The sequence below is a fragment of the Chinchilla lanigera genome, unplaced genomic scaffold (assembly GCF_000276665.1).
Source record: "Chinchilla lanigera isolate Chin_1 unplaced genomic scaffold, ChiLan1.0 scaffold00021, whole genome shotgun sequence".
NCBI classification, from domain to species: Eukaryota; Metazoa; Chordata; class Mammalia; order Rodentia; family Chinchillidae; genus Chinchilla; species Chinchilla lanigera.
This window is the reverse complement of record NW_004955422.1, coordinates 29291182-29303318: the sequence shown is the minus strand read 5'-3', so window position 1 is coordinate 29303318 and position 12137 is coordinate 29291182. Positions and strand designations below refer to the sequence as shown.

The 12137-nt window shown below is 51.7% G+C and overlaps 1 protein-coding gene and 1 long non-coding RNA gene across 11 annotated transcripts in view; one reads left to right on the top strand and one right to left on the bottom strand.

The window, feature by feature from the left end:
• Bcl2l1 (BCL2-like 1) overlaps window positions 1–12137 on the bottom strand; it is a 52665-nt gene that overhangs the window by 3786 nt on the left and 36742 nt on the right. The window lies entirely within an intron of this gene.
• LOC102016285 lies at window positions 2413–10531 on the top strand. 2 transcript variants are annotated; one of them, XR_260933.2, is made up of 3 exons: window positions 2413–4512; window positions 5285–5487; window positions 6993–10531. It is a non-coding gene; the product is annotated as an uncharacterized LOC102016285 (long non-coding RNA). The 2 variants fall into 2 exon arrangements; XR_001233958.1 differs by having other exon boundaries at window positions 2413–5120.

The window sequence follows — 12137 nt, the reverse complement described above, 5'->3', positions numbered from 1 at the left end:
TTTTTGTTTTTTTTTTTCTTCCGGTACCGGCACTCGAACTCACGACCTTGTGCTTGCCAGGCAGGCGCTGTGCCGCTGAGCTAAATCCCCAGCCCCCTAGGTTAAATTCTTGAAAAAATATTTTCTTAATTATAAAATACGTTGTACCTGCAAAAGAGTAGGTATCATAAGTCAGGCACGTCTGTAATACCAGCTACCCAGGAGGCTGTGGGAAGAGGATCACTGGTTTAAGCCCAGTGTGGGCAATTTGGCAAGACCTTGACTCAGAATGAAATAAAATGGGCTGGGGACATAACTCAGTGAGATGTTCTGGGTTCAGTTCCCAGTACTGGGCAGAAATTTTACAACGGTCAGCTGTGTCAGGCTCGCAGTGTCACGTATCTCGTGTTTACCGCGTCTGGATTGCATGGCTTTCTCTTGTGCCACCGTCTGGGTTCGTTACGTGTATTCTATGATGTTAGCGCAACAGAGAAATGGCCTAATGACACACTTCTCAATGTGCAGCCCAGTTGTTATGTGACGCATAGGACTGTACACGAACCCAACAAATCTACTGTTTGTCTACTAAGCACCAGGCCTTGTTACTTCCTTTCACCTCATCGGAGTCCACACAGGCAGAGATGTGAGCTCCATCTCAAGGTAGGGAAAGGCCGGCTCAGACAGCAGAGCCAGGGTTTGACTGCAGGGCTGTGTAGTTACAGAGTGCGCATTCAGGCTGGGGACAGCGCTCAGGGGCAGAGCACATGGTAGCAATCTCCAGCATTCCCCCACACCCAAACAAACAGGCAAATCCAAGTGAGTGCTGCTACTGCAGGACACTGCCCTCATGTCAGGGGTGGGACCTGTCCCATCAGCACTGCTCATGGATTTTGAGGAAAGGGAATGTGGAGCAAGGCTGAGGTGGAGCCTAGGATCTGGGGAGAGAAAGACATCCCTGTCCCGGCTCCACTGAGCCTCTGGATCTTGGCAGATAAGGAAATCCTAATGGGAGGTTTCATTTTTCTGTTCCCAAGTGATGAAGGTCCAGGTGGAGTCACTAAAAAGACTTCTGTGTGATGCGGAAGAGTTCTCGGATGCAGGGGAAACAGGGAAGGCAGGCCACAGCCAGAAGGCTTGTTATCCCTTGGGGCCAAATGCCCCCCTCAACTAGAGATACTGGGGCTGCAGCCAAAAGCAGGAGAGGCCTGGCTCCCCCAAGAACTTTCTGAAGCTGAGGGCTGGCAGCCACAGGGAATTCTCGGCCCCGAGGCTGGGTTCGAGTAAACAGGCCCCATCCCTGCAAGGGCACAATGCAGTCACTGTCCACAGACAGACATTCCAGGGTGGAGGCGAAATTTCAGGGCCTCTGAGAACACGGCACTGACCGTTCCAGTCCCCACTCCAGCCTTCCTGGCCAGGACAATCCCACTCTTTCCCAGGGCGTGGGTTCTGGGGGCTGCATTTGCCCAGCGGCAGCAGAAGCTCTGCTGTTCCAGGGCGGGGCAGTGTGGGTATATTTAGCCCACGTTCACAAGACACACTTGGAAACAAACAGCCATTTTCTCAGCGGGCGGCAGCTGTGGATAAATAAACAGGATTGCAAAGCAGCCTGAAAAGCAGAGATAAGCCCCGACTGCTCCTCAGGTGGCTCTCTCTGATGTTGGGAGGCCTGGCTTGGGGTAGGGGGTAAGGTGTAAAGGTGGGGTGCAGAGAGGTCTCTTGAGGTCACAGAGGCTTTCAGGAGACACAGGCCCAAGGGATGGCCTGTATCCCCAGTTTGGTTTCTGTATGAAGCTGACTGCTGCTGTGGGTATCCATGTGGGGGTTTTGGGGGCTACTGGGAACAGGCACTAATGACCTCCACAGGACAGTCAGGGTCTCCCAGCCTGGAAGACCCCAGGAGCCAGCAAAGACAACCCACTTGCCCATTCTGCAATTTCCATAGCCTCAACTAGGAACCTGGGGCTCCGGATGCAGTTCCCAGGCAGGCCTGGGCCAGGACCACTTCTGAGGGCCTTCCCTAGCACCCTGAATCCTCAGTAGCCCAGGCCACACACATGAAAAAGGCCCACATATGCGTATCCACACCAGGTTGCTTCACACCCTTGTCTTTTGCTAACGCTGTGCCTTGTAACTGGTTACCTCTCCATGTCTGTCTTCCTCCATTAGCATATAGACTCCACCATCTCCCTCGTCCCTGCCCACTGCTCCTCCCAAGTCCAAGCTCAATGTCTCCTTTGCATTCCCCGAGTCCCTGGACCTTCACTTACACCGCACATATTTATCGAGCACCTGCTCTGCTCTGAGCCCAGCACTGAGGATCTGACAGTGGCATGGCTTTGGGGAGTTTACCTTTAGCCTATTTTAAATTTTTTTTTTAATTTTATAGAGGAAAAAAATAACAAAACAATGAAGACAAAAACAAAACAACACAAACACAACAAAAATGATACAGGATTTCAAAACAAAACAATAGGAATCAACAATGGTTGTTACACTACATTCAGCCTGTTCTTGCTGGCGGTCAGATCACCCCCAGCTGGGTGAGGCGAAAACCCTTGGAGACTGTGCTGATGTATGGCTCTCCACAGAGCCATAGCACACGAAGGGGTACACAGTAGAGCTGGGCTACTCAAATTCCGTGGGAAGGCAGTTAGGACAAAAATGTCTAAAAAGACTCCTTGGGGGAGATAATTTAAAACAAAAAAATCAAGAAATACTGTCCTAACGGGAAGCAGAACAGATTATACAAAAATCACAAGGTAACTGCAGAGGGGACAGGGTTTTGAGGAAAGTGAGTCAGGGAGAGGTGACCGTAAGTGCTTAGGGGACTGAGATGGCTGTGGTGGTCAGGAGGTTTGAGCCAAGACCTGAATGACAAGGATTAAGATATCCTGGCTAAGACAGGGCAGGTTCCAGCAGAAACAAGTGCAAAGACGCTGAGGTGGGCAGAAGAGGAAAGGTACTTCAGGCTGACGCCCCTTGCAGGTGTGCCAGTCTCTCATCTTGACCAGGCTGGAAACCCGGCCCACCTGGACAGCACAGACTCAGCTACATCTCTGCCCAGAGGCAGCCAACTGAACGAAGGTAGGGCCCCTGCAGCTACCTAGAGAAGCCCGGAGAATAGGCTGGCACAGTGCCCCAAGGGAAGGGGCCCGAGAGCCAGGCGAGAAGGAATTCTGCTTGGCTCATCGGTCTTCTAATTCCTTTCCTCTCCTCTCTAACCTCCCACACCCCAATGCTTTTTCCTTGCATGGTGACTTTGACCACGTTACTTCCCCTCTCTGGTCCACAGTGTAACATTAATGAGAAGGACAGCTGAGCTTTTCCCAACACTTGAATGTCTTCTTGTGCCACACACTGAGCTAAACCCTTCACCCTATTCCCCTAATTACATGGACAATCATTCTCCCTGGGGAGGTTATTATTTTACCCCGTTTCCCCCATTAGACTGTTTTTTTGTCACCTCTATCTCTAGAAGCTGGTTCCATACCTGCAACACAGCTATACAGTGGAAATGAGTTTATTGTGGATGAACAAATGAATGAATGCTTTCATTTCGTAACATTTCTCAAGCACCCCAATTCACAAATGGGACTACAGAAGCTCCAGATTTACGTGGGGTCACTATCTAGGCAGTGGCGCGACTGAGATTTGTCTGAGTTCTGGCATCCTTCTCATTCAGATGGCCCATCTTGTCCCATCAGTCTGTTATCTCTGCCCACAGAAAACCTGGCCTCCTTGGTGCAGTGGTGGCTTCCAATGACATTTCCTGTGCACTGGCCCCAAAGCACTCTTTATAGCCCCCTTTGTTCATCAGTGATCTCCAGGTGCTGTCAGTGGGTACCACTTGGAACGCATTACACGCTAATGGCCCCGCACCCCACACATGATCTGTGACCTGACTGATGCTCACACCAACAACACTCTGCTCAGTTTCTTTTTTTTTTTTTTGAGACAGGGTCTTGCAGCAATCCTCCTGCCTCAGCCTTCTGACTGTTGGGATTATAGGTGTACACCACCACACCCGGCACCTCTGCTCAGTTTCAAAAGCAAAGTACTTCTCCAAGCCTCCACAATGGGTGAGGAATATGTATTTTTCAGACTGAAAGAGATCCTCGTTCTGATCTCTGGCAAATGGAGGCTCAGAGATATCGAGAGTCCTGGCCACATCAGGAACATGAAGGAGCCAGTTTTATTTTATTTTTTGTGGTAACGGGAATCAGGAGCCAGTTTTAAATCTAAGAATGTTCAGCAGCAAGTCCCATACTCTGGGCCACAGCTGTGGCTCTGGGTCCCTGTGGGAGGTGAAGTAGCCTGAGGCCACCAGCTGAATGAGCCAGTTCGGGCCCAGCTGAGAGGAACTGGATGCCACAGGAAAGGATGTGACGAACACCAGGAGGGAAAGTGAAACCTTTCCGGCCAGGCCTCAGCAGGGACAAGCTTCTGTGCCAGACAGCTCTTCCTTCCTCTGGGGTGACTCCGAAGTTTGGGCCCACCACTTCCTTCCTCCTTGGTTATTTCAGGAAAGAGGTAGGTAGCAAAGAGGAAGGGGCTTCTGGCAGCAGGGAAAGTGTCACGGGTGGCTGTCAGGACTGTACCTCGTCCTGGCGTTGTCACTGGCCTGCACAGGCAGGTCCTGAGTCACTTGCAGAGTCACTTTCTGCTCCTGGCCTCAACTTCCCTGAGGGAGAAGCTGATAAATGCCTGCTGAGCAGACAAACAAGGCCTTGTTAGGAGATCCTGGGAGGCAGGGAGGGGGTTGGGGCAAAGGGAGAGGCCTTATCTCTCTCTGGGCAAGGGCTGCAGGCGAGGGTAAGAATGAGGTTTGTGGTTGGTATCCACTTCCCTTGGCTTTCCTGGAGGAGTTGTTGGCTTCCATGATGTGAGAGGAACAAGCCTTTCTTCTCTACCTAGGGACATAGCTAGATGTGGGCAATTTGGAGAGGCAGCTCATCGAGACGGTGCAGAGAGACAGGTGCCAGGTTGTGCTGGCAGAGACGCCTCAGTAGACGCCACAACAAGCTCTTTGATCTGGAAGCAGGAGCTTCTCCTGCCTCCACGTCAGAAGGCAGTGGTGTAAGGAGGAGGTTAAAGCACTTGGTGAAGCAAGGTCACCTTGGTGTTACTGGCTGAAGAGGGTAGGTACCCTGAGGGGTCCAAGAATCTTTGGAGGCACTGCTCTAGCACACTGCGTGCTCACCTTCCTCCAACTCTGCCTGTCAGCTGCCAGCCTCCCCTCCCCTGCCTCCTCCCCCACGGTCAGTTCTAAGAAGCCAGCCTGACAGATGTGCTCATTTCTCAGAACAGGAAGTGGTTGTGCCGAGAGGAGATAACACCTCCGCTGGGGAATCAAGAGCGCTATCCGGCCCTGCAGTGTGAGCGTCTCCCCAGCTGGCTCAGAACCTGGCGACCATTCAGAAAGGCATTCACTGGGGCAGAGTTGTTCAATGGGCCTCAAGATCTCTTGCTCTGGGTGCTGGTGACACAACAGCTGGTGTTTACTAGGTATGTGCTTTGAGTGGAAGAACACGCTCGCTCCTCATAGCAACCCATGGAGTAAGTGCTGTCCCTATACCTTATGTTACAGAGGAGGACACAGCAGACAGGTAAAGTCACCCCAATGTCACACCACATATCACTGGTGGAGCCCATCATTCCTGACTCCTGGGCAGCGGCCACCTGTTCTTGCACCCTTCCCTGCTCCAGCCCCAGCCCTCTCATTCCATCCCTGCTGCCCCTATCCCTTTACAGGTAGATGGCCACAGCCCTTCACTCTTCCGCCAGTGTCCAGGAAGGGAAGGACCGAGGTGAACCTTCAGAACTAAGTCAGACAAGGGTGACCTTTCAACACATCTATCTACATGACACTTGCCCTACACTGGGACTTCATACGTGGACTTCAAAAAGGTGGAGTGCCAGGCCCCACGGCAGGCCTGGTCCACTCCCGAGGGTCCACAGGCGTCTCTAGGTGTCTGCTGCCTATATACTTGTGATGGGAGCTCCCTCCTTCCTTTGGAGAAAACATTTGTCTTTTGGTGGTGCTCGGGATGGAACCCAGAACACACGCATGCTTAGCAAGGCAAGTGCTTCATCACCGAGCTACATCTTCAGCCCTTTAAAATTTTATTGAACAAAACAAATAAAATGAAATTTTATTTGCCAAGGCTGGCCTGGAACTTGTGATACTCCTGCCAAGCAGCTGGGATTACAGGAGTGCACCACCACACCAGTGAGCATTTTACCTTTGGACAGCCCCCAAACTGGAAAACTGTTCCCTGTTAGGGAGCTGAAACCTCATTCTCCTATCCCCCAACACAGGCTGGTTATGGTTCTGGTCCTTTCTCTGCCACTGCTCCTCCTGCAAGTCTGCCCCAAGAGCTGCCCAAGAAGGCAACAGAGTCAGGCAGAAGCACCTTGGCCAGCCCTGTCCTCTGAGCGTCAGTATCCTCCTCTGTGAAACAGATGTGTGATCTGGACGAGGACAAACTGACTTCTTATTGTTCTTCCAAGCCGGCTGCCAGAGCCATGTGTCTTGCAATAGACTAAGACATTCAGCTTTCAACTCATCTGTAAAATGGGATAAAAAATGACCTTATTTCAAGCTGGGTGTGGTGGCATACGCCTGTAATCCTGGCACTTGGGATGCTGAGGCTGAGGTAGGAGGATCACTGCGAGTTCAAGGCCAGCCTGAACTAGAGAGGAAGACCCTGTCTTAAAAAAAGGGACCTTATTTAAAAAAAATAGTAAAAGGATTCAGTAGTAACATGTGTAAAAGTACACAGTAAGCCAAGTAAATGCTGGCTATTACTACCATTCTTGCTGTGAGACCATGGCTTGGCTTGAGGCTTGAAGTCTTCCTTGGCCTGCAAGGCCTGTACGGTTTCCTCAGCTTCGCTGGGGGCCAGGCTGCTTTGCTGCTCATATGCCAGGTTCTGTAAGCTTCAGGGCCACTGCCCATACTGGTACCTCTGCTGAGCTCTTCCCTACTTATCATAGATCTCAACCCACAGGTCCCTTCTTCAAGGAGGCCAACTGGGCCCAGAGAAGGTGCTAAGAAGAAAAGCCAGCTGCCCCTCTCTCCATCCCTATCCTCACTACCTGGCCCAAGTATGAGGCCCCAAGACAGCAGGCGACTGGGCAAGGCAGCTGGCCTTTGGACGCCAAGCCCTCCATGGCTCCAGAAGAGGAGTGGAAATTTATGGGAAAGTTCCAGAAAATTCACTGACTACACTTTGCTGAGACAACCAGTGGGTGGCCTTTGATAGCAGCTACTAAAACTGGGGCCACCTCTCTCTAAACTGTCTCCTCCTGGGATCCTTGCCTCCCACTGTTCGAGGGCCCAAGCAGCTTCTCCTCCTCCTCTCTTCTGGAGCTGGGTGTTGTGATGGAGGAGCACTGGGCTGACGAGTTCCCCAGCTCCATCACTAGTGTGCGCAATCCCCTGCCGGGGACTGTCCCTCCCCGTGAGATGAAGGAAATCATCTCTCAGGGCTCCTGCTAGGGCGGCAGCACTCGGAGGAAGATAAAAGTAACTCAAGCACCAAGGACAAACATGGGAGCAACTACCTGGCTTCAGTCTCTCAGGGGATTCACAAGATGCAGAAATCAGCATGTAAGGTGAGAAGCAGCATTCCAGAGCACAAGGACTTGTTGCCACAGAAGCACTGATCCTTCTCCCCCTCATAGCCTGCGGAGCTTGCCCTCCGTCCCGCAGGAACCTGGGGGAAGAAGCCAACTCCCAGGCTGGTGAGTGGTCAGACTTCGCCAGGGCGGAGTCCCAGTGGCCTCAACCTCTTCACCCAGCACGGCCTCCTACTAGTCCAGACAAGTCCTGGGTATTTTCAGCCACCTTTATCTGATCGGAAATGTTTGGAATTCCAGAGAAAGCAACAGCTCTAGAGGAGTGGGGGTTGGGTGCAAATCGCTACAACACCCTTCCCTTCTCCCCTCCCTTCCCCCACTACATCCTAACACACACAGAGAGAGAGAGAGAGAGAGAGAGAGAGAGAGAGAGGGAGAGGGAGAGGGAGAGAGAGAAACCAAAACCTCAGGGCCGAGGCCTCTAGTCTGGCTGCATTTCTTCCAGTCCAGTTCCTTCAGTCCCTCCTTTTCCTCTCCACCCCAGTGAGCCCCTCCTCAGGGTACAGAACTTCAGGCGGCGCCTGTGATGGTGCTCAGAGGGAGGGTGTACTCTGCCTGCCGCTGCCCAACATGCACTACCCGGAGCATCAATAAATTACAGAGAATGTCATCACCACTACCACAACAGCCAGCACCTCCAGTTCCACACAGTGTGTCAGGTTTTAAAGCATCATAATCTATGGGTCACCGAGGTGTCCAGTTCTTCCCCTCCCTGAACATATGGGACACTGAGACCCAGACCCTCTGCACCCTGTGTTCTGGCTACAGTGAGAACAGCTGTGCCCACTTCACAGCTTCGCAGCAGGATTGAAGGGAGGTGCTCAATACACGTTAGCTGTTATTACTATTTTTTAATAACTAACAGTAAGCCGGGGCTATAGCTCAGCGGCACAAGAACCTGCCTGGCAAGCACAAGGCCCTGAGTTCCATTCCCAGTACCAAAAACCAAAAACCACAAAGCTAACAGTAAGTGACTCCATTTGTGCTTCTCACAGTGCCCCTTATTTATGGTATAAACATCAACAACAATAAAAAGCTAATATTTGCTGAGTTAATGTTTACAGCTTGATTCCCCAAAATCTTGCAAGTCATGTTTTCTCTATTTTGCCAGTGAGGAAACTAAGACTAAGAGAAGTCATGAGTCTTACTTAGTTCCCGGTTACTAGTGGGGTGTGTGGTTCTGCAGCATGTGAAATCGGCCCATGCCATGGAACAGACGAAGAGCAGCACTCCAAAGTCCTTTTCTCTGCCATCCCTCTCCCTGCCAGTGTTTACCAAGAATCTGCTGCTCCTGGGCACCGCCAAGAGCACTCAAGGGCACTGGAGGGGACCGAGCTGGGAAGCAGCTGCCTCGGTCCTTGAGTACCTGGTGGGGGGTTCCGATGGCTGCTCTGTGCCTAACGCTCTCCTCTGCAACTCAGCCCGAGAAGGCCAGTAGCTGTAGAGAGATTCCTCCCTCTCTCTGGTCACAATCTCAGAAACAAAAATGATGCCAACTGCTCTTGCAGCCTGTTAGCTGAGTTTCCTAAGTGCACATGGCCTCTCTGTAACCCCGGCTGGCCCTAGGATTTGCAGAGAGGTCCAGACAGGCTGCCCTGCTTAGCTTTGGACACCTGTTTATTCATTAACTCTTTATTAAGTGTCCACTAAGTGTCAGGCACAGTAATATGTGCTGAGGGTAAAGCCGGGGCCAAATTAAAATTCCCATTTGTGTGAGTTTATAACTAATGAGGAGTGATAGGTAATAAACCAATATGTCAGATTGTCGTAAGTGTTAAAAAGGAGAGTAAGTGTGAGAAGGGGAAAAGAGAAAGATGGAAGAGGGCAGGACTAGAATTTGTGGTCAGGGAAATACTGTGAGGATCTAGGAAAAAGCAGTGAGAGCAAGTGCAAAGGCCCTGTGGTAGGAATATGCTAGAGGTAATCCACACACAGGAAGGATGCAGTGTGCCGGAAACCAAGTTAATGGAACAGACCTGCAGTGATTAGGCCTGGAGGTAGCCAGGGACCAGATTTTGCAGGGCCTTGTATGCTACTGAAGGACTTGGGCTTGTCCTGTGGAAGCACTGTGGTGTTTCAAGTAGGGGAGGGACATATCTGACTTTAGGCTTAGCAAAGTCCCTCTGGCTACTGGGTGGAGACTCGGGGAAAAGCAAAAGCAAGAGCTCTGGTGAGGAGCTGACACAGTGTCCAAGAGAAATAGGACGGTGGGCAGCGTAGCCAGTGAGCAGCACTCAGATTCAGAGCCCACTGTGAAAAGTGGAGCTGAATGGGTGCCTGACGGACTGGATGGGGACCATGGAGCTGCTGCCTCTCTGGCCCTCTGCTTACAAGACACAAGAGAAGAGCCCTTGAGGAATTTTTTCCAGCACGGTAACTACAGGGACTTGGAAGAAGAAAGACACAGATCTATTTCTGCTGCTCTCATTGAGGCAAACATGGACAAGACCAAGAGCAGGTGGCTCAGGTGGGGAAGGGGTGCCGAGCTTTGTGTCAGGAGAGAGGGGGCACCACAGCTGTGTGTCCAGAAGGTGCTCAGTGGCTGGGCGACTGACTGACTGAATGAATGAATGAATATGCGAGGCCAGGACGTGTGCAGAACTTCTCAGGTCCGTCCACGTAATGGGTGAGTCTGGCACAAAGGACTCTTCCCCATCTTTCCTTTGCATCCTCAGGTTCCGGGCAGAGCCTCAAGTTCCCACTCTGCATGAGCAGGACTAGGAGGTCTGCACTGCTATAGCAGAATGTGAGTGCCAGGAGGAAGTCAGACCCATCTGCCGCCTCACCCACGACTCCCCCATCTCTATTTACTGGCTTTATCCATGTATGACCTGGTGTTTTTCTTTTTTTCTTTTTTTGTCTTTTTGAGACAGGGTCTTGCTATGCAGTTCAGGCTGGCCTTGAGCTCACTTTGTAGCCCAGGCTGGTCTCGAACTCACAGCGATCCTCCTGCCTCAGCCTCGTGAGTGCTGGGATTACAGGCATGCGCCACCACGCCTGGCATGACCTGGTGTTTTTCTTACCACAGACTTGCTTTTAAAAATTTAAATAAATGTATTAAAAATTCCTAATTTCAGCCCTTAATTGTCTCATTTTTTGGTATTGTTCTCCTTTTTAGTAAATAGTACCAGAACACAAAATCTTTAAGTCATCCTTAAACCCTTTCCTCTCACCTACACGTTCCCGTGGCCCTGTATTCAAAATTCACCCAGAACCCACCGCTCCCACCACCTCCACTGCTATCACCTGGTCCACGCCAGCATCTTCTCTTGCCAGTCTTCTAGCAGCCTCCTGCTGGGCTCCAGCTTCTCACCTACCTTACCACACAGCGCCAGAGAGGCTGGCACAGGTGGCAGTGTGTCTGCTCAAAGCCCTCACTGCCTGCCTGTCCACCCCATAAAGGAAGAGCCAGCGTCTTGGCAAGGCTCCTCCCCTCCCTGTTTAGCTGTGTTTGTCGCTGTGCTCTCTTCAACAGGCCCAGCATCCATCCATCTCAACAGGCCCAGCATCCATCCATCTCACCCTGGCCCTCGGCACTTGCTTCTGGCCTGAAGCGTTCTTTCCACAGACTGTGTCAACGTCTGCTCCCCCAGTCTCCCCAGACCTCTGCTTCTGTGTACTCCTCAGAGGCCTTTCCTATCACCCTTCCACACAAACACCCAAGCTGCCAGCCCCCACCTGTCCTTCTGCACGCTCAGCACACACATCCCATGAGGCCAAAACTGTGCTCGGCATACAGCAGATTCTCAGAAAATATCTGGTAAATGAAGTGAAAAGGCAACTTATTACCACTACAAATAGAAAATTGGTATCATTTGCCATGCATGGAGACCAACATAAATATTTTGACTATTAAAAACTGTCTGTCAGGGGCTGGGGATTTAGCTCAGCAGCACAGCGCCTGCCTGGCAAGTGCAAGGTCGTGAGTTCGGTTCCCGGTACTGGAAAACAAACAAACAAACAAACAAACAAAAACCAAAAAAAAACCAAACAAACAAGTGTCTATCTGTATATCACTTGTAAATTTAGGGACGGAACCCAGGGCCTTGCAGCTGCACTCTGCCCTGAGCTGCATCCCAGCCCTGTCCTATAAGGTCTCAAAGATCAACACAACACATTCTGATCATGGGCCAGCGCTGTCACGGAGGAGGCACTGAGGCCCAGGGCAGAGGAAGCGCAGGCCAGTCAGCCAGCCAAAGTCCAGAGTGGCACCGGTCCCCCTGCCACACCTCGGAGCCCCGCCCCACACCTCAGAGTCCAGACAGAGACAGGTCCTGGGGAAGGTGTGCGAGCCTGCCTGAAGGGCCAGGAAAACCCTCCCCTGTGCCAGGCCCACAGCTGGCAGTTCTGCTGAAGAGAACAAAGGCCAGAGAGGAGTGCGCCAGGCTGCAAAGCCTCGTGAGGCTGCACTGTGGGGGACTGGCATGCACAAACCTGTAGGTGAGGTCCATGGAGACCAGACAGCTGAGAGCCGAAATGAAAACAGGATGGGTCCCAAAGGGCGGCAGCTTCAA